Source organism: Carlito syrichta, unplaced genomic scaffold (genome assembly GCF_000164805.1).
Source record: "Carlito syrichta isolate Samal-C Ts95f unplaced genomic scaffold, Tarsius_syrichta-2.0.1 Scaffold309041, whole genome shotgun sequence".
Taxonomy (NCBI): Eukaryota; Metazoa; Chordata; class Mammalia; order Primates; family Tarsiidae; genus Carlito; species Carlito syrichta.
In genome coordinates this window covers 1,108,817-1,128,404 of record NW_007253137.1, presented here as the reverse complement: position 1 = coordinate 1,128,404, position 19,588 = coordinate 1,108,817, and the positions used below count along the sequence as shown (strand labels likewise).

Below are 19,588 nucleotides of genomic sequence, written 5' to 3'. Positions count from 1 at the left end.
TAGCCGGACGTGGTAGTGCGCGCCTGTGGTTCCAGCTACTTGGAAGGCTGAGGCAGAAGGATCGCAGGAGCCCAGCAGGTCGAGTTTGCAGTGGCCGGGAGCGGCTACTGCACTCTAGTCTGGGTGACAGAGTGAGTCTTCAACTCAAAAAACAAACAAACAAACAAAAGAATCTCCAAAAAAAATTCACTGAAGCCGAAAGCAGAATCTCACTAGCTGGTACACTGATAATGATGAGTTCCTAGAACACTTCAGGGGAAGCTTGTACTACAAGGGGCCTGCACTCCAAAAAATAATTCGACGTTTTTTTGGGGGTCTCTCCCTTCTTGTGTATAAAGTTTTAGACAATCTTCTTAAAAATTGATTTACTTAGTTACTATTTTGTTTTTCTTTCTTTTTTGAGTCAATGTCTCACTTTGTCACCCAGACTGGAGTGCAGTATCACGCTCATGGCCACTGCAGCCTCAACCTACTGGGCTTAGGCAATCCTTCCACCTCAGCTTTCCAAGTAACTGGAACTACAGGCATGTGCTACCATGCCCGGATTATTTTTTGATTTATTGTAGAGACGAGGTCTCACCAAGTTGCCCAGACTGGTCTCAAACTCCTGAGCACAGGCAATCCTCTCGCCTCGGCCTCCCAAAGTGCTGGGATTACAGACTTGAGCCACCATGCCCAACCTTCTAGTTACTATTTTCTTGGCTCATTATTCTTTTTGAATTGAGACCTTCCTTCAATGGTAATTTTTTTTCTACTTGAAGCACATTCTTTAGAATTTCTTTTAATGGAGGTCTTTTGGTGAAAAAAGACACTTTTCTTTTCTGAAGATGTCTTTATTTCATCTTTATTCTTGAAAGGTAGTTTCTCTGTGTGTAGAATTCTAAGTTTTCTCGTCACATTGAAGACATTATTCTGATCCTTTGATTGCCAGTATTCCTGTTGAGAAGTCTTAATTGCTCTTCCTTTGTAAGTAATCACTATTTTTTGGCCATTTTTAGCCCTTTCTTCCATTTAAGGTTCTGTGGTTTTATATAACGTATGAGATTTTAAAAAATTTTTTAGTTTTTTCTAATCCCTCTTGGGATTCTTGGGGTTTCCTGGATCCAAGGATAATGATAATGTCTTTGAATAATTGTAGAAAATTCTTGACACTTATCCTTTTGAATAATACCTCATATTTTCTCCTTCTGTAATTCTAATTAGACATATAGTCTATTTTCCATGTTTCTTACTCCACAAACTCATTTAAGAAGCTGCTTATAGTTATAAAATGCTCACAGGAAATTTATTCTTCTTTCTATCAGCAACAGTGTCAAGCAGGCAAGTTTGCTTGCTGTCACCTTCTGCAAAGTAGGTTTATTGCTCATTCATTTGTACTTTGTGGATAAAGCACTTTGGATTTTCATCTGTAGGCAGGGGAGTCTTAGAAATACTGTATATAGTCTGTCTCCTGCGGTCTGCAGTTTTCAAAGCAACATTGTGAGGCTTCCTTAAAGTGAAGTCAATTTCCATAGCTTTTTTTCTTGTTAGGAAGAAGTTTAAAAATATTTTATAATACTGTAGCCCCAAATTTGACGGGGCTTGCACATAATTTTCTTTTTTTTTTTTTTTTTGAGTTGGAGTCTCACTCTGTCGCCCAGACTGGAGTGCAGTGGCTGCTCCTGGCCACCATAGCCTCAACCTGCTGGGCTCCGGCGATCCTTCCACCTCAGCCTTCCAAGTAGCCGGAATTATAGGCATACGCTACCACGCCTGGCTGATTTTTTGATTTATTGTAGAGACCAGGTCTCACTGCCCAGGCGGGTCTCGAACCCACAGGCTCAGGCAATTCACTCACCTCAGCCTCCCAGAGGCGTGGGATTACAGGCTGAGCCACCGAGCCTGACACATAATTTTCTTTACGTATTCCAAAGAATATGGAGGTCCAGCAGAGAGAGACATTGGTTTATTACAACTTATGCGGAACACTGATAATGGCAGGTCAGTGAAGAATCTGTACCCTGGGACAGTACAGCAAACAGTTTTATGAGCAAGCAAGTTAATCATTCAAATTCCTATACAGTAGACCAGGCGCGGTAGCTCAAGCCTGCACTTTGGGAGACTGAGGCGAGAGGATTGCCTGAGCCCCGGGCTTCAAGACCAGCCTGGCAACTTGGCGAGACCTTGTCTCTATAATAAATTAAAAAATAAGCTGGACATGGTGGCATGCACCTGTAGTCCCAGCTACTAGGAAGTCTGAGGAGTAAGAACTGCCTGAGCCCAGCAGGTTGAGGCTGTGGTAGCTGTGAGGATGCCACTGCACTCCAGTCTGAGCAACAGAGACTCCAACTCCCAAAAAAAAAAAAAATCCTATACAGTGTTTATAGTCACATTGATTAAGAGTGAGGACTACATTATCTTTAGGCTGCTTGGTTACCTCTGTCCTGTGGCATGACGGGTCACCTGCATCCTGTGACACATTACTGGGAATGTTATGGATCATCTATATCCATTACTCATTACTGGGAATATGCACATATCTGTCAGAGACCAGCGTAGGCCATAGGCCCCTCTCTGAGGGAGAAGGGAAGAAAGAATCCACATATAGGGGAAAACAGTCTATGTCTAGATGTTTACCTCACTTATTTTTTAAAAATTAAGAAAAAATAGTATTGCAGATACAGGCAATGGCACCAGCCTGGGCACCTAATCTGTCATGTTGCCAGAAATAGAATTCCTTGATCTGTTTAAAATAACATACATTTTAGGTGAGGTTTATATAAGAAACATAGTATAGAATTACAATTAGCAGTCCCCTATTATTATTATTATTTTTAAAAAGTCCTGGCTGTAAGTTTGAGGTTTGTATGCCTTTTATATGTTTCAGCTAAAATAAAATGTTTAAGGTAGGAGAGTGTGTTTGTTTTAATTTCCTGCTTTAACCAACTAACTTCAGGTCTCTGTTAAGATAGATTCTACTGAACTTTCTCTTTCTTTTTTTGAATTGGAGTCTCACTCCGTGGCTGAGGCTGGAGTGCAGCGGCATGCTCACGGCCACTTCCAGCATTGACCTGCTGGGCTCCGGTGATCCTTCCACCTCTGCCTTCCAAGTAGCTGGAACTATAGGCGCGCACTACCACGCCCGGCTAATTTTTTAATTTATTGTAGAGATGAAATCTCACCATGTTACCCAGGCTGGTCTCGTACCTGCGGGTTTAGGCAATCCTCTTGCCTCGGCCTCCCAAAGTGCTGGGATTACAGGCTTAAACCACCATACCCAGCAAGAACTTTCTTAATATTTGTGCCAGTAAGAACAATAGAGCTTCCTGCAGATAGGGAGCGTGCCTTCATGAGTCGTAACAAGGTAGGGAAGAAGTAATTATAGCCAGGTATTCTGAATAAGGGTAAAAGGATAATTGTGTCTTTTACCTACTTTTTGATACAGAACATGAATAATAGCAAGTCAGGGGCAACATCATAGGCCACCTTTGTCTCAAAAATGGATTGTTATGACAGGTTTGATGGTAGACTGTCAGAGAAATGTGTGGGCCACACCACGCTGACTGCATTTAATATGAAATGCATAAGACAGATGTAGTGAGGATTTTTTTTTTTGCGCTGGAGTCTCACTCTGTCGCCCAGGCTGGAGTGCAGTGGCATGCTTGCAGCCACCGCAGCCTCGATCTGCTGGACTCAGGTGATCCTTCTACCTCAGCCTTCCGAGTAGCTAGAATTACTGGCAGGCGCCACCGTGCCCGGCTAATTTTTTGGTTTTTTGTGGAGAAAAGGTCTCACCAAGTTGCCCAGACTAGTCTTGAACCCCTGGACTCAGGCAATCCTCTCACTTTGGTCTTCCACAGTGCTGAGATTACAGGCTTCAGCCTCTGTGCCTAGTTTGTAGTGAGGATATTTGACCGTGACTTTTTCTTTTGGAAGCAGTGATATGGTGGCATTTTTGTCATGTAGAGAGGCTTCCCAGTTCCTTGAGCACTGTGGCCTGCTTTTCCCCTTGGATCCAGGGAGCTGGGTCCTTTTGGAAGGCTTTCTGTTGAGAGAAACCTCTGAATAGATTTCTATTCTCTGAATCTATTAGTAGTGATATGTTTTTTTTTTCTTCTTTAGTCAACTAAGGTGGAGAATTATTTTGGTTTTCTTTTCTTTTTTTTTTTTTGAGTTGGAGTCTCACTTTGTTGCCCGGGCTGGAGTGCAGTGGCATGCTCACGGCCACCACAGCCTCGACTTACTGGGCTCAGGTGATCCTTCCACCTCAGCCTTCCAGGTAGCTGGAACTACAGTCACGCACCACCATGCCCAGTTATTTTATTTTATTTTATTTTTGAGTTGGAGTCTCACTCTGTCGCCCAGACTGGAGTGCAGTGGCCGCTTCCGGCCACCGCAGCCTCGACTGCTGGGCGCCGGCGATCCTTCCGCCTCAGTCTTCCAAGTAGCCGGAATTACAGGCATGCGCTACCACGCCCGGCTGATTTTTTGATTTATTGTAGAGATGAGGTCTCGCTGCCCAGGTGGGTCTCGAACCCGCGGGCTCAGGCAATCCACTCACCTCAGCCTCCCAAAGGCGCGGGATTACAGGTTGAGCCACCGAGCCCGGCTTTAATTTTTTATTTATTGTAAAGATGAGGTCTCACCAAGTTGCCCAGGCTGATCTCAAACCCGTGGGCTCAGGCAGTCCTCTCATCTTGGCCTTCCAAAGTGCTGGGATTATAGGCATGAGCCACCGTGGCCAGCTTACTTTGGTTTTCTAATGTTAAAACAACCTTGATAACTAGTATAACTCCAATTAAGCCATGAGTCCTTACCCCTTTTACATGTTACTGGGCTCAGTTTGCTAATCTTTAAAAAAGTATGCACTAATATTTGTGAAGGAATCAGTCTGTACTTTTATTTTGTTGTGATGTGCCATTCTTTTTGCATTTTGTTGTTGTTTTTGTTTTGAGACAGAGTCTCACTCTGTCACTCAGGCTGGATTGCCATGGCCTGATCACAGCTTATTGCAGCCTCGAACTCCTGGGCTGAAGTGATGAGACATAACTCCCTACTCCTTAAGTGTGGGCTATGCATGCCTTTATTCCAAGGAGTACAGTATGGAGGGAGTTTGGGAGGATTAACTCCACTGTGGAGAAGCCTGACAAACACTTCTTTAGGAGGTAATCAGAGTTAACAGTGATAAGTCATGTTGTTAGTATGTTTCCAGGGCTATGATGTGATAAAAAGTGGCACTTTCTCTTTTTCTCTTGATGAGAAAACATCAGCAAAGTCCAGTAGAAGGGCATTCTGCAATACTTGACCTGTACCCCTCAAAATAGGGTTGTCAAACACAGGGAACATCTGAAAAACTGTTGCAGCCAAAAGGAGCCTAATGATGTCTAAATGTAATGTATCCTGGGTGTGATCCCAGACCAGAAAAGGGACAATATGTAAAAATTAAGAAAATCTGAATAGCCTATTTATTGATTTAGGGAAAACTCCCAAGCAGTGTGTTTTCCCTCTGCTCTCACATCACCACAACAGTCATCAACACAGAAGACTTGTGTGACCAAAGGTGTTACTACACACCAAGTACTTGACACCAGCTGGTATTCTCCAGTTCAATTCTGACACTCTCTACCTGGGGATAGTGTTAGATCTCTCAAGGTGAGGGCTCAGTCCCCAAGACTGCCCTTCCCCACCCCAGAAAGCAGTTGCAAGTCCAGGTCTCCAGAACTTCTGACCTACTTACCGGCTTCAGGTTGGTCTTTCTCACAGCCTTCTCTTTGGGTTCAACTGATTTGCAGGCACAGCTTCCAGAACTCAGAGAAATACTTAGTTACTTTTGCCAATTTATTGTAAAGATATTACAGAGGACATATAGATGAAGAGATGCATAGGACAAAGTATAGGTGATGGGGTGCGGAGCTTCCATACCCTCCCCAGGTGTGACACCCTCTGGGAACCTCCATGTGTTCAGCTCTCCAGAAGTTCAATGAACCCTGTCCTTTTGGGGTTTTATGGAGGCTTCATTACATAGGCATGATTGACAACCAGTAGCGATGTGATTGGATAAAAAAGCACATGATCTAAAACCAGTGAGGCCTGTCTGTTCAGTCTTTTCTTGGCCTCTCTGTGCAGCATTCCTTCCTCCAGGATACAGGGTGGGACTCCCTAGAATGAGGGTTAAGACCCACAATCAGAAGGCAAGGGAAGACTTAAGAGTCCTGCCTTGGGGCAGATGCAGGTAAGGCAGGAGAAGGTCAGAGAGATTCTGTTTCCTTAGGCCTGTCCCTGAGGGCTAACATATCCTACCCTATAACCAAAGACTGTAACAAGGGCTATAAGTATTATGGGCCAGGAACCATGGTCAAAAACCAGTATATAAATATATACGATATATATTTATATGATATATAAATATCATATAAAGTATGGACTTCAGTCAATAATAATGTATCTATGTAACTTCATTACTTATAACAAATGTACCATACTAATTAATGTAATACATTAATAATAAGGGGAACAAAGTATGGGGTTTATGGGAACTCTCTGTACAACCTTCTCAGTTTTTCTCTAAATCTTAAAACTGGGCCGGGCTTGGTGGCTCAGTCTATAATCCCAGCGTTTTGGGAGACCGAGGTGAGTGGATTGCCTGAGCCCACAGGTACGAGACCTGCCTGGGCAACTTTGCGAGACCTCATCTCTACAATAAATCAAAAATTAGCCAGGCGTGGTAGCACGCACCTATAGTTCCAGCTACTCGGAAGGCTGAGGCGGAAGGATCGCCGGAGCCTGGTAGGTCGAGGCTGCGGTGGCTGGGAGTGGCCACTGCACTCCAGTCTGGGTGACAGAGTGAGACTCCAACTCAAAAAAAAAAAATCTTAAAACTGGTATAAAATTAGTTTTTGGTTTTTTTAATCCCCAAAACTCAGTCCTCTAAATATTTTTTTTAGCCCAGAAATAATGTACTTTACAACTTTTACTAGATTTTAGATCATATTCCATTCTCAAATACATACTGCCCCTGGAGCAACTCAAGTTTTCAGAAGTCTAGTAAAAGCAATTTGAGGATATTAGATAATTGGTTCCTGCAAACAGGCCCAGTGTTTATTATGTGGTATTTGCTGCCAGCTGAAGGCCTATTCACAAGTGGCAGAAAGTTGTTTTTATTAAGATCTTAACTTCTTTAGTATCATTTCAAATTTTTTATCTTCATAGTAACCAAAATTTGTATAAAAATATTGACTATACCTTAGAATGTATAATTTGTTGATTATTTTTGTTTTAAAGTGTGTGTGTGTGTCTGGGTGTTCGGCCTACCTTGCAAAAAATAATGAATATAGCATTAATATTATTAATATTATTAATTTCAGTTATTCTGTATTCTAGTATAGTTACCAGTACAAAAGTAACACTGTATTATTGTTAATTCAGATGAAGTGATTTAAGTCTAGTAATTTTTTTTTTTTGAGTTGGGTCTCACTCTGTCGCCCAGGCTGGAGTGCAGTGGCACGCTCAGGGCTACCCCAGTGATGACCTGCTGGGCTCAGGCTATCTTTCCTCCTCAGCCTTCCAAGCAACTGGAACTACAAGCACGTGCTACTATGCCCAGCTAATTTTTTGATTTTATCGTAGAGACAAGTTCTCGCCAAGTTGCCCGGTTTGGTCTCGAGCCTGCGGGCTTAGGCAATCCACTTGCCAGGCTATCCTTCCTCCTCAGCCTTCCAAGCAACTGGAACTACAGGCACGTGCTACCATGCCCAGCTAATTTTTTGATTTTATCGTAGAGACAAGTTCTCGCCAAGTTGCCCGGTTTGGTCTCGAGCCTGCGGGCTTAGGCAATCCACTAGCCTCAGCCTCCCAAAGTGCTGGGATTCCAGGCTAGCCACTGAACCCGACTAAGTCTAGTAACTTTTTATTTAAAAAGTCTTTTCTTATTCTTCATTATAGTCTTAACACATTGTTGTATTATGATATATAAATTTTTGTCCACAGTTCCTGACTCATAACTCGCATAGCCCTAGTTACTGCCTTTGATTATAATGTTAGGGTGCTTTAGGCCTCAGGAAATGAATCTCTCTCTCTCTCTGACCTTTTCCTGTCCTTCTTTTACCTGCCCAAGGCAGGACTCTAATCTGATTGTGGGTCAAAAGACCCTTACTCCAGAGGTGGTTCTGCCCCATATTCTGGAGGAGAATGTTGCACAGAGAGACCAAGAAGAATCTGAACCAACAGGCCTTGCTCGGTTTCCCCACGGAGTCAATTAGTATGAGATCTTAACCTTTTGTCCAGTTGCATTTCTCCATGATTTTCAATCATGTCTGTGTAATGAGGCCTCTGTAAAAATCCAAAGGACAGCATTTGGAGAGCTTCTGATGAGCTCAACACATGGAGGTTGCTAGAGGGTGGCGCCCAGGTAAGTTATGGAAGTCCCGCACCCCTTCACTCTTATCTTGCCCTGCACATCTCTTCATCTGTATCCTTGGTAATATCCTTTGTAATACACCGATAAACCTGAGTATTTCCCTGAGCTCTGTGAGCTGATCCAGCAAATTAATCAGACCAGTTAGTCAGAAGTTCTGGAGGCCTGGACCTGGCAACTGGTGTCTTGGAGACTGAGCCCTCACCCTGTGGAGTCTGACACTATCCCCAGGTAAATAATATCAGAATTGAATAAGAGGATGCCCAGCTGGTGTCTGCTGCCGGTAGTGGAGAAAACCCTTCACACCTTTGGTCACAGAAGTCATCTTCTGTGTTGATGATTGTTGTGAGACCAGAGGAAAAACACCGAGAGTTTTCCCAAACTGCACATTTTAAATGATTTAATGTGAGATTGGTTTCAAATATGTTATTTCTCTATTTTTCAGAAGAATGTTGCCTCAGACACTTGATAGTGATTTGGTTGTCTTTTTATTATTAAAGCAGTATTATTGGGGCCATATATTAGGAAAACAGTATTCATTGCCTCTAAAACCAGATATTTTGGGGGGGAATGGCAAGGAGCTATGTTCTGAATATTTTTCTTTATTGATAGCCATACTTATTATTAACAAAATAAACATTAGTTTGTAGCTTTTTTTTTTTTTTTAGTCAGAGTCTCACTCTGCCACCCAGGCTGGAGTGCAGTAGCACACTCACGGCCACCTCAGCCTCAATCTGCTGGACTCAGTTGGTCCTTTCGTCTCAGCCTTCCAAGTAGCTGGAACCACAGGCATGTGGCACCATGCCTGGCTAATTTTTTGATTTATTGTAGAGACGAGGTCTCACCAAGTTGCCCAGGCTGGTCTGGAACCCCTGGACTTAGGCAGTCCTCTCACTTTCACTTCCCAAAGTGCTGGGGTTACAGGCGTGAGCCACCACGCCCAGCCAGTTTGTAACATTTTAATTAAAAAGTGAAAATGTGCTGTCAGACCCAATCTTAAATAATTTCAGTCTTATCAACAAGAGAAATGTAAAGCGTCACTTTATAAGATGACTTTATCTTTAATTTACAGTTGGTCCTTTGTATACATGGTTTCCACATCTGCAGATTCAACCAAGCATGAATTGAAAATATTTAAAATAGAAAACAATAAAATATAAATTTAAAAAGTATAGCATAACAACTGTTTAAAAGCATTTACATTTTATTCAGTATTGTAAGTAATTTAGAGATTACTTAAAGTGTACAGGAGGATTTGGGTAGGTTATCTGCAAATATTATGACATTTTATATAAAGGACTCACACAGTCCTCTTGCCTCTGCCTTCCAAAGTGCTGGGGTTGCAGGAGTGCGCCACCGTGCCCAACTGAAGTTTGAAGTGTTTATATCATATTAAATGTTTTACTTGTGACTCACAAGGTTAAAAATGCCTTTATCTTGTTTATGTGTTTTACTTAGAATTAATTAAATGTAGTTTTTATAGCTTCATAGAGCTATTTCTTTATATTTCTAAGTATGTAAAAGCTCTTCTGTTGTATCTTTTTGTTCCTTTCAGTGCAAAGTAGTTCAGATTTAGTTTAGTCCTTGAAATTTACTTCAATTGAAAGAAAGCAAGCCGTCACATCTAACTTCTTAACTACTACTGAATCTACTGAAACACCGTCAGTGATTGGGAACTCAACATTTATTTATTTAATTTATTTAACTTACTTATTTTTTGAGTTGGAGTCTCACTCTGTTCTGTTGCCCAGGCTGGAGTGCAGTGACACGCTCATGGCCACCACAGCCTCAACCTCTGGGTTCAGGTGATCCTTCCACTTCAGCCTTCCAAGTAGCTGGAACTACTGGTCTGGACAGTCTTATCTTGATATCTTGACCTATGCCTTGCTTTCATAAGGTGATGACTGCCAACTCTCTCTGCCATTTCCATACCTGTATTATCGCTTGCCTGTTGGGCATCTCCACAGGATGTCTCACAGACATCAAAGTACATTCAGACTCTAAACTTTGTGTCCTTCCTGTGTTCCCTAGCTAAATCAACGTACTGTCATCTAAAGGGAAAATGTGGGTGTTTTTCTTGACTCCTGCTTTCCTTTCCAGTCTAGTCAATCATAAAATGTTATTAATGCTAGCTCCTAAGTATCACTCTAATTCATCCTTTTTTCCATTTTTATTGTTCAGAACCATAATTCAGTCCTCACAGTTATTACTACAACCACCTCCATACCTTTAACAGCCATATAAGATAGGGAGTGGTAGTGTTTCTGACTTACCTACGAACAGGTGTATATTCAGAGTTTAAGTAACTCATATCTCTCTAGCCCATAGTCTGTATTTCACTGTATTATGCTGCCCTGCTGTCATTACTGGAGATTGATATTGCCTTTTACTGGAGAAATTTAGAATGCTAAAAACAAAACCTTTTATTTTTAATTCCAATGTAGTGTTTAAAGAACATTTAGGTAGCAGGGCTGTATGCCATTTGTCAGTTATATGATAATTAAAATCCTATCAGGCCGTATTGCACTTTCTATTTAGAAGGGTTAATAGTTTCAGAGAATTCAAATCTGTAATTCGCATGTGGAAAATTTAAAATTGTAAGGCTTCCACATGAGTATTTTACATACATAATTATGTGAAACTATTCTTTGTAGCTAACTGTTGAATTAAGTTCAAAGACTTTTAAAAAAGAAGATTTAAAATAGACAGCTATTCAATCAGTATTGGTGAAGAAACACTTTGAGAAAATGACAGATAAAACATGTTGGAAATTCTGTTTTCTGTAGAGTTTTGTTTTCTCTACATTTGTCTTAAGAAAGAAAGGAAGAAAGAGAGCTCCAGTGACCTTAGCTGTAATTGTGAATGTGGCTTTTCAGATTACCTTCACCATGTATGACTGATATACTGAGTTTAAGATCCAGTAAATCTGAAGGAAAACAAAGCATGAAACCTTTAGGGGAAGAGTGCATATTGCCTTTGTTAAAGTGGTAGAGAGAAGAGAGAAAAACTATGCATTCTAAATTTGGCTTCCAGTAAAATTTTGATTAATTTTCTACCTTCATTTCCCCATTGAAAATTGGATAACAGTTTCCAGTAGTCTGCATTATGATATTGTTCTTTAGATCAATATTTAACAAAGACTCCAAAGAACATTAGTCTCTGATGCTCTGAAATCCTACCACTTGATTATAACTATCTTCTAGCATCTGGGAAGGAGCAAAGAAAAGATAGGCCAAACATTTTTTGTGTTATTTGTAATGTGTTGATAGTTCTTTCATGGAGTATGTAGCATATTTCATTGACATTTCCCAATTCTGTTCACCAAAATTTGAGTGTATCTTATGATCAGTGTCATGTTATAGTTAAATTGACAACTTTTTTTCCTTTTTCAGTGAGGATATAAGATATCAGTCTTAAAATCAATTATGTGTCAGCTTTAATAAAAGTATTATATATGTCTATTAGTATTCAAAATAACAGCAATAATAACATTATAGTAGCATCCATACCGGAGGATCACTTTTTTGGTAGTCTCTATTTTCTTAAACATGACCAAGAAATGGGGAGTAAGCAAAAAAGTGATGCTTAACATCACTATTACAGAACCACGGAGCAAAGGCCAGGTACTTTAGCATACGATACCCCTTTGCCTCTGAGTATAGGGCCTTATTTTGCACCTTTTTAGGAATAATAATCCTGGGTATCAAAGTAGAGTCCAAGAATTCAAAAGAGTAAAGTAAAAAAGAATAATATAAATGGCTAAGTGCCATTTCTAGGACTTGCTATACTATTAACTGAGACTAAGGGTTACCTGTAAGTTCTTTAATAATTAAAAACTATTTTTTTACTTTTAATTTTTTTTATTTTAATGATGTGGGCCACAATAAAACTATTTTTAAAAAGCAACGCAAAACTCAGAACTGGCCACTTGGAGCTCTTTAAGGAGGAGCATACAGTCTAACACATATCAATCCCCCTGGTCTGATGCCACTGGCACTTCCTATGAAGTACAAAAATTTTTTTAAAAATATGGATTGGAGAACATTTGTTGTTGATTAAATTTTCCCACGTTATGGCTTAATGGGGGTAGTAGAACATACTTTGCCCTGAAATTATCAGGGGGGGAAAACCCAACAACTTTTGTGAGAGGCACCTGTCACGCAACTGAAATAGGATCTGATTCCATAGGATCTGATTCCATAGTATCCCAGTGATCTCTAGACCTTGATAATTCCACTCATGTTGCTACATGTCACTAGGGTGCCATTTTTAGGTCTTAAGGCTAAGGACTGGACATAGGTGGTAGGAAGGTGTTAGAAAAGAAGAAGTAGGGAAGAAAAATTGAGGGAACACACTGGTATTGCAGAGTGTCTGTAAAAGTTCTCAGTGGGCAGTTGTGTCCTAGGTGTGCAGCTCTATTGTTTTTGTTTAGAATAAGCCCAGCCTGTGTGTGTATCTCCATAAATTCCTAACTATTTTGAAACTTTTCAAGACATTCCCCCAAGATGAGAATTTTGAGTATTGTTTTGGTGGCCTCCAGATTTAAGTTCTGCATGTTGGCAGGTTTCCAGCATTTACTAATTAGGTTTTGCCTACTAAAATTCTCCTGGCAACTTCCCTTGGCCGCTGTGCTCTTCACAGTCTACCTTAACCTGTTTTGTGTGTCGTCTGCTTTTGGGCTCTGCTTAGACACTAACAGCTATTCTTTCTAAAGAAACCTTTAATAATCATTGATTTGTATATTCTTTAGTTAATAGTTTACTGATTCTAGAAGCAGTCACACACAATAGAAAATATAAAGAGAAAAAATCCTTTTCATTCTACCAGCAAATGAATCAGTATTAACATTTTTTTAAAAATTAAAAAAAAATTTTTTTTAAAAAATTTTTTGAGTTGGAGTCTCACTCTGTCGCCCAGACTGGAGTGCAGTTGGCCGCTCCCGGCCACCGCAGCTTGGACCTGCTGGGCTCTGGCGGTCCTTATGCCTCAGCCTTCCAAGTAGCTGGAATTACAATCATGCGCTACCATGCCCGGCTGATTTTTTGATTTATTGTAGAGATGAGGTCTCGCTGCGCAGGCGGGTCTCGAACCCGCGGGCTCAGGCAATCCACTCACCTCAGCCTCCCAAAGCGCGGGATTACAGGCTGAGCCACCAAGCCCTGCTTCTATTAGTAAATTTATAAGCTAGAACTTTATTATGAGGGTTAAACAAACATTTGCTAATTTGGCAAAGTTGTAAGAATTAATATATAGAAATCATCACTGAATTAAAGAGTACAAACAGAATTTTGATATCCAATGTTTACAGAATATTGAATGCACTATCTTTATAAGATCAAATGCAATCATTCAAATTTTCGGAGCTATTGATAAATGCTTTCTAGAGAATGCCTATACTTTTTTACTGGTAAAAAATGGCTCCCTATAATCCTGGCACTTTGGAAGGCTGAGACAAGAGTATTGCTTCAACCCAGGGGTTCAAGATCAACCTAAGCAACATAGCAAGACCTCATCTCTACATCCTCATGGGGAAGTTGTATTCTTTTAGGCGTGTGGGATTTTGCATATATTCTTCTTAACCTGGATTGCTCCTGCCCATCCTTCTTCTAGGACTCAATTTAGGGACCAGCTTTCCTAGAAAGTCTTCCTTGACACTTACATCTGCTTTTCCTTCTGCTCTTAGTTTAATGTTCTGATAGCACCAGCATTTGGTTCTGCAATTCTGCCATGTATTCATTTTCTTGTGTGTCTCCCTCACTAGACTGTAGGCTCCTTGGAGTTAGGGAACAGGTCTTTTGTTTTTTTATGTCACCCAGGAACACAGTCATGACTCACAGTAACCTTGACCTCCTAGGCTTAGGTGATCCTTCTGTCTCAGCCTCTAGTGTAGCTGAGACTCCAACCATGCGTCACCGTGCCTGGCTAAGTTTCTTCATTTTTATTTTTGTAGAGATGAGGTTTCCTTATATTGCCCTGGCTTGTCTCGAACTGGACTTAAGCATTCCTCCTGCCTTGGCCTCCCAAAGATTATAGGCATGAGCTACTATGCCTGGCCAGGATGTGTCTTCTATCTTTATTTCTAGCATTTAACTCAGTGTCTGACAGAGAGTAGGTGCTCAGAAAATACTTGTTGAATGCTTTAGTGTGTGAATGGAGGAGTGAATTCATTTTTAAATTCTCTCCTTAATACTGATAGTAGTTTATAAATTATTTTTATCTACTGAGTAACTTTTGGTTAGATTAATTCAAGCAACTGTGTCTGAAACAAAGAAATGCCACTCTATCAATATTTTAGGGTTATCCACAGAAAAATGAGTTGGTGGCCATTTAAATACTGATAAGTATGTGCTTAATCTTTCTTGATCATCCTTATGTCTTATAGAGAAAACAGAAATAAGAGGAATCTGGTTTAAATCGCAGTACAAGGAATTTAGATTAGATATAAAGAGTTTCCAGAAAATAAAGTACCAGATACTGAGGTGATTGTAAGTGGTACAATAGATTTTTTTTTTTTTTTTGGAGTTGGAGTTGGAGTTGGAATCTCACTCAGGTGCCCAGGCTGGAGTGTGGTGGCACACTCACGGCCACCCCAGCGTCGACCTGCTGGGTTCCGGCGATCCTTCTGCCTCAGCCTTCCAAGTAGCTGGAACTATATAGGTGCCATTGACTTATTGTAGAGACAAGGTCTCGCCAAGTTGCTGGGCTGGTCTTGAACCCGCAAGCTCAGGAAAAAGTGCTGGGATTATAGGCTGAGCCATTGAGCCTGGCCGCAATAGATTTTTTTTTAGAGAATTAACAAAAAGGGGTTGAGTGGAGGGTTATGAATTGTAAAGTGATTAACAATACTGTCCTTAGAATAAAAAACATAAAGGGGCCATGCCCTGTGACTCACATCTTGCCTGAGCCCCAGGGGTTTGACACTAGCTTGAGCAACTTGGCAAGACCTCATTTCCACAATAAATCAAAAAATTGGCCTGGTTTTGTGGCGTGTGCCTGTAGTTTCAGCAACTGGGAAGACTGAGGCAGAAGGATCTCCTGAGCCCACCAGGTCAAGGCTGTGGTGGCTGTGAGCGCACCACTGCACTTAAGCCTGGGTAACAGAGTAAGAGATGGATAGATAGATAGAAAGGTGATAGGAAGGAAGGGAGGGAAGGAAGATGCAGATATAATCACATCCATGGATGGATATTTAAAAATACTTATGTACCTTTGTAGTTTTGTGTATATTAAATTTTCAGCTACAAGGAAACTGTTGCCAGTAGTCTTGATTTTCACATAATGGCTCCATTGTAGGTAACTAGCAGAATGTACTGAGAATGTCCCCTTTTAGAGGTTTTTTAAAAATTCCTCTTTCTTCTGAATAATATAAATAAGAAGTCCTTGTCAATATAAAGAATAAACAGAAAACTAATATATATAAATAATAAAAGACCTACCTGGTTTTAAAAAAAAACTAGCCAGACCATGAATACATAGAACATGGTCTTTGAATGCCATTCTCTTGATTGTTTTAATGTAATTAAACATGGCAGTTAGCTGTGCCCAAAATTTAGAGTTATGGTGCTATGCTTCTAACTATAGATATTCTGTCCTGGTTGTATTTGAACAGAACTACTGTAGTATAAGCCAAATTCACCCCTAGTGCTAGTGAACTGAAAGAACAAATATACCTTGCTAAGCACCAAATTTACAATCCCACTTGTGAATAGAGTTCAGTGTTCTCTTTACATGTCATTCTGCAGGAATCATATTGGAATAATTTAGGACAGCTTTACTAAATTTATTAATATAACACTTGTTTCAAGGATGGTGCTTAAGTTCTAGGCTTTCTGTGCTTATACTGCAAAAGGCTCCTTTGTCATACAAGAGACAGGACTTTTTACCTGTAGTGGTGATATAGTGATGCTTTGTCTTTTAAAATACCGTATACTTTTCTAATGTCTTTCTATCCAGAATTTATTTGGTTTTCACGGTAACAGCAGGTGTCCTAATCTTATAAATGAGGAAATTCAGACACAGAAAGATTGACTGACTGCCAAAGGCAAGCAGCATTGTTTTGTAATAAGTTGTTATTTCTATAACTAGCATTTATTAAGTGTTTGCTATATGCTAGGCACTCTGTCTTAAACTTTTTTTTACACGTGTTAGTACGAGCTTGACTTTTGAGTCAGATCAAGATTTAGGACTTTTTCCTCTGATCAGCTGTTGACCTTGGGAAAGCCACCTAAACTTTTTAAACCTTAGTTTCCTCATTTGGAACACAAAAATAATGGCTGTGTCTACCTCACTGTGTGAGTTAAATGAAATAATCCAAATGAATATGTCTGCCATACAGTAAGGATTTTAAAATTAATTTGCTATAGAAAAATGGGGTAGTAGACAGCATTTAGTGTAATTTTTAGCCTCTTGATAAAATCGTTTCCTTTTTGAGTAAGTATTCTAGTGGGTGCTGTTATATACATTACCAATTTTATGAGAAAACACCCATGTTACAACAATAAGATTATAATTCTATACTGTGGCTATAACTACCTCTTCCCTCTTACTCTACTTCTCAATAACATTTTGGTTTTTAGTCTTCCAACAGTGAGGAGAAGCCAAAGGGGTTTAAGAAGCCATGGAGGGTATCTGAGATATCCATATTGGAAAGTCAGAGGCAGGGCACCCACAGCTAATGGGTTATGTTCATGGAGAGTGCTTTGGTATGTCAGGTGATACTCAGAATGCATTTTCTTGTAAAAAGTATCCTTTTAAAGTTAGCACAGATCTTCCTTTAACCCGCAGTACAACTGACAGGTTGGATATTTGCACTGAAAAACAGTAAAAGCAAGGAAAAACCCCCTAATACATTGGTAGTTTAATAAGCGAAATAATTAAACAATAAAACAAATAAATATTGATTCTCAGAAAGATCATAGTAATACATTTTAGGAAATTAATTGGGTTCTTTTAAATATTTTTAAAAGCTTTGTAAGTTGGTACGCTAATTCTTTAATATATTTAACTTTGTTTCAAAGTTTATGACTTTTTGTTTATAGAGAGTTCTAGATGGATCACTGTCATTTCTCTTTTAAACTTATTTTCTGTCATTAAACTTATTGCGGAATAGGAGTTAGAGAATGCTTATAAATGGATTGAAGAAAGAGTGGAAGAGAGATTTTCCTGAGTTAATTTTAGAAGAGATGGATGGAGAGAATATATATTCACATAAAAGAAGTGGTTTAGGTAGAATTTGCTCAGCCCTGGGCAGTTTTCCAAGTCAGAGGCAAAGCATGGTGTATATTTGAGCTTCTGAAGAACAGAAGGAATGGTAGAGAAGAGAAACTGCCACCCTCCCTCAAGGGAGGTGCAGCTCCTCCCAGGAGGTGTGAGCACACACCTGGCATGCTAGTCTTATAGGCAGGGCACTTGAAGTCCAGGATCGAAATTGTTGGACTGTCTCTGGGTATTTCGGTTTTGGAAATGTTCATTTTGAGTATCGATCATATTTGTTAACTCTAGTTAATAAGTAGATTAAAATAAGACTGTTCTCATAACCTCTGACACAATGCCTGGATGCAGCGTAGGTATTCAGTAAACAGTAGTGTCCTCATTTGAGTGAGTGTGATTTTTTGTGTGTATTGTGAAGAGTAAATAAATTGACCAGAAAATTTTCAAAAACACATGAAATCTCTTGTAACTCTAGACTGCAATTTATTGCTATAACTTCACTATTCTTTGACTCTATGGCATGCTTGTTCGCACTATCTGTTTTCTGATTGACTGACTTCTCTGAATTGGCTCTGGAGGCTTGTGGAACAGGAAGATAGAGAGGATCAATTTTAAAGAGAGTGAGCTCTTCAAGGGTTGAGTGAGATTTAGGAAAAGTCACTGGGGCCAGGGAATTAGTCTGCTACTGGCTAAAATGGACTTTTTGAGCAGGAAAGGAACCTTGTAGGTGGTTAAGTCTAATCCCTCTTTTTACAGCCGAGGAGATAAGTATAGAGAAGTGCGTTGTCCTGTGTCATAGCTGTAGTGTAAAAGCAAGAAACATCATAGAACGTGGACTATTGCATTTTTACCTTTTCTTTTGAAAAAGAATGGTAACATATATATTATATTAATTTTAAAAGTTGACCTTATATATTACATACTTTTAAATCAATTTTCTAGACTTTTGAGTTTGTTTAAATGGATTAACTGAACTAACTCTGCTGCCAGATGTCTCATAAGAAAAATTATTTTTTTTTAAAGAAATAAGAAGTTTTCAACTTTTTCCTATTATTTCTAGGTTAAGTCACCAAACAAAGAAAACATGGTATTTTGAAGTATGATTAAACTCCTGATGCTGCAGCAGAGGCTAAGAATATTAATGGCCAGATCTAGGTAAGTTGAAGTTTATTTACTTATTTTTAAAAATCACTCAGTCTACAGTTAAATTTTGTGAACTAGATAATTTAACGATCTTCTTTTGAAAGGCAGCTGTTTTGCTTCCTGATTTAATGACACCCCCAGTCCCCAGAGAATAAGGATAAATGGCTTAAATTAAAGTAAGACATGCTTACTAATTTAGAGTATTCAGCAAGCTTGTGGCAGCATTGGTCTTCCGAAACCGAAGCCATCTTTTGTTCTTGAGTTCCCTAGTTACTTTTGTATGTTGCTCTCTTGAAGAAGCATAATAAAATCATTTGTGTTTGCCGGGCACACTGGCTCATGCCTGCAATCCCAGCAATTTGGGAGGCTGAGCCCAACAGGTTACCTGAGCTCAGGAGGTCGAGGCTGCTGTGAGCTGTGATCGTGCCACTTCACTCCAGCCAGGGTGGCAGATTGAGACCCCTGCTCAAAAACAAAAACAAAAACCGTTTGTGTTTGTGTTTTTGCTGAGTTATGAATTTGGAGGAGCGCATACTGGTGAGATCACATAATTGTTCATCAAGTGTTTACATTATTAATGCATATTATTAGGTCTCACATAACTCAGATGTGGTCTCCAAATATTAATTTGGTGGTCATAAATGAAGAATATCTAGTATTTAGCCTTTCCCATTGCCTAGAAGTTTGTGGTTCAGGAGGATGAATCACATATACGGAGGAAAGCGTCTCATTAAAGAACACATCTCAGCCGGGCTCGGTGGCTCAGCCTGTAATCCCATGCCTTTGGGAGGCTGAGGTGAGTGGATTGCCTGAGCCCGCGGGTTCGAGACCTGCCTGGGCAGG

General features: G+C 40.0%; 1 protein-coding gene across 4 annotated transcripts in view; it reads left to right on the top strand.

Moving 5' to 3' along the window:
* FRS2 (fibroblast growth factor receptor substrate 2) overlaps positions 1–19,588 on the top strand; it is a 119,916-nt gene that overhangs the window by 83,923 nt on the left and 16,405 nt on the right. For 2 of the 4 annotated variants that reach the window (XM_021716863.1, XM_008066624.2), the window contains one exon: positions 18,663–18,757. The gene's annotated coding sequence lies outside the window, so the exon portion shown is untranslated. Of the gene's footprint in view, positions 1–1,280; positions 1,351–18,630; positions 18,758–19,588 lie in introns of those variants that run through there. The other 2 variants (XM_021716862.1, XM_021716864.1) reach the window with 2 other exon arrangements.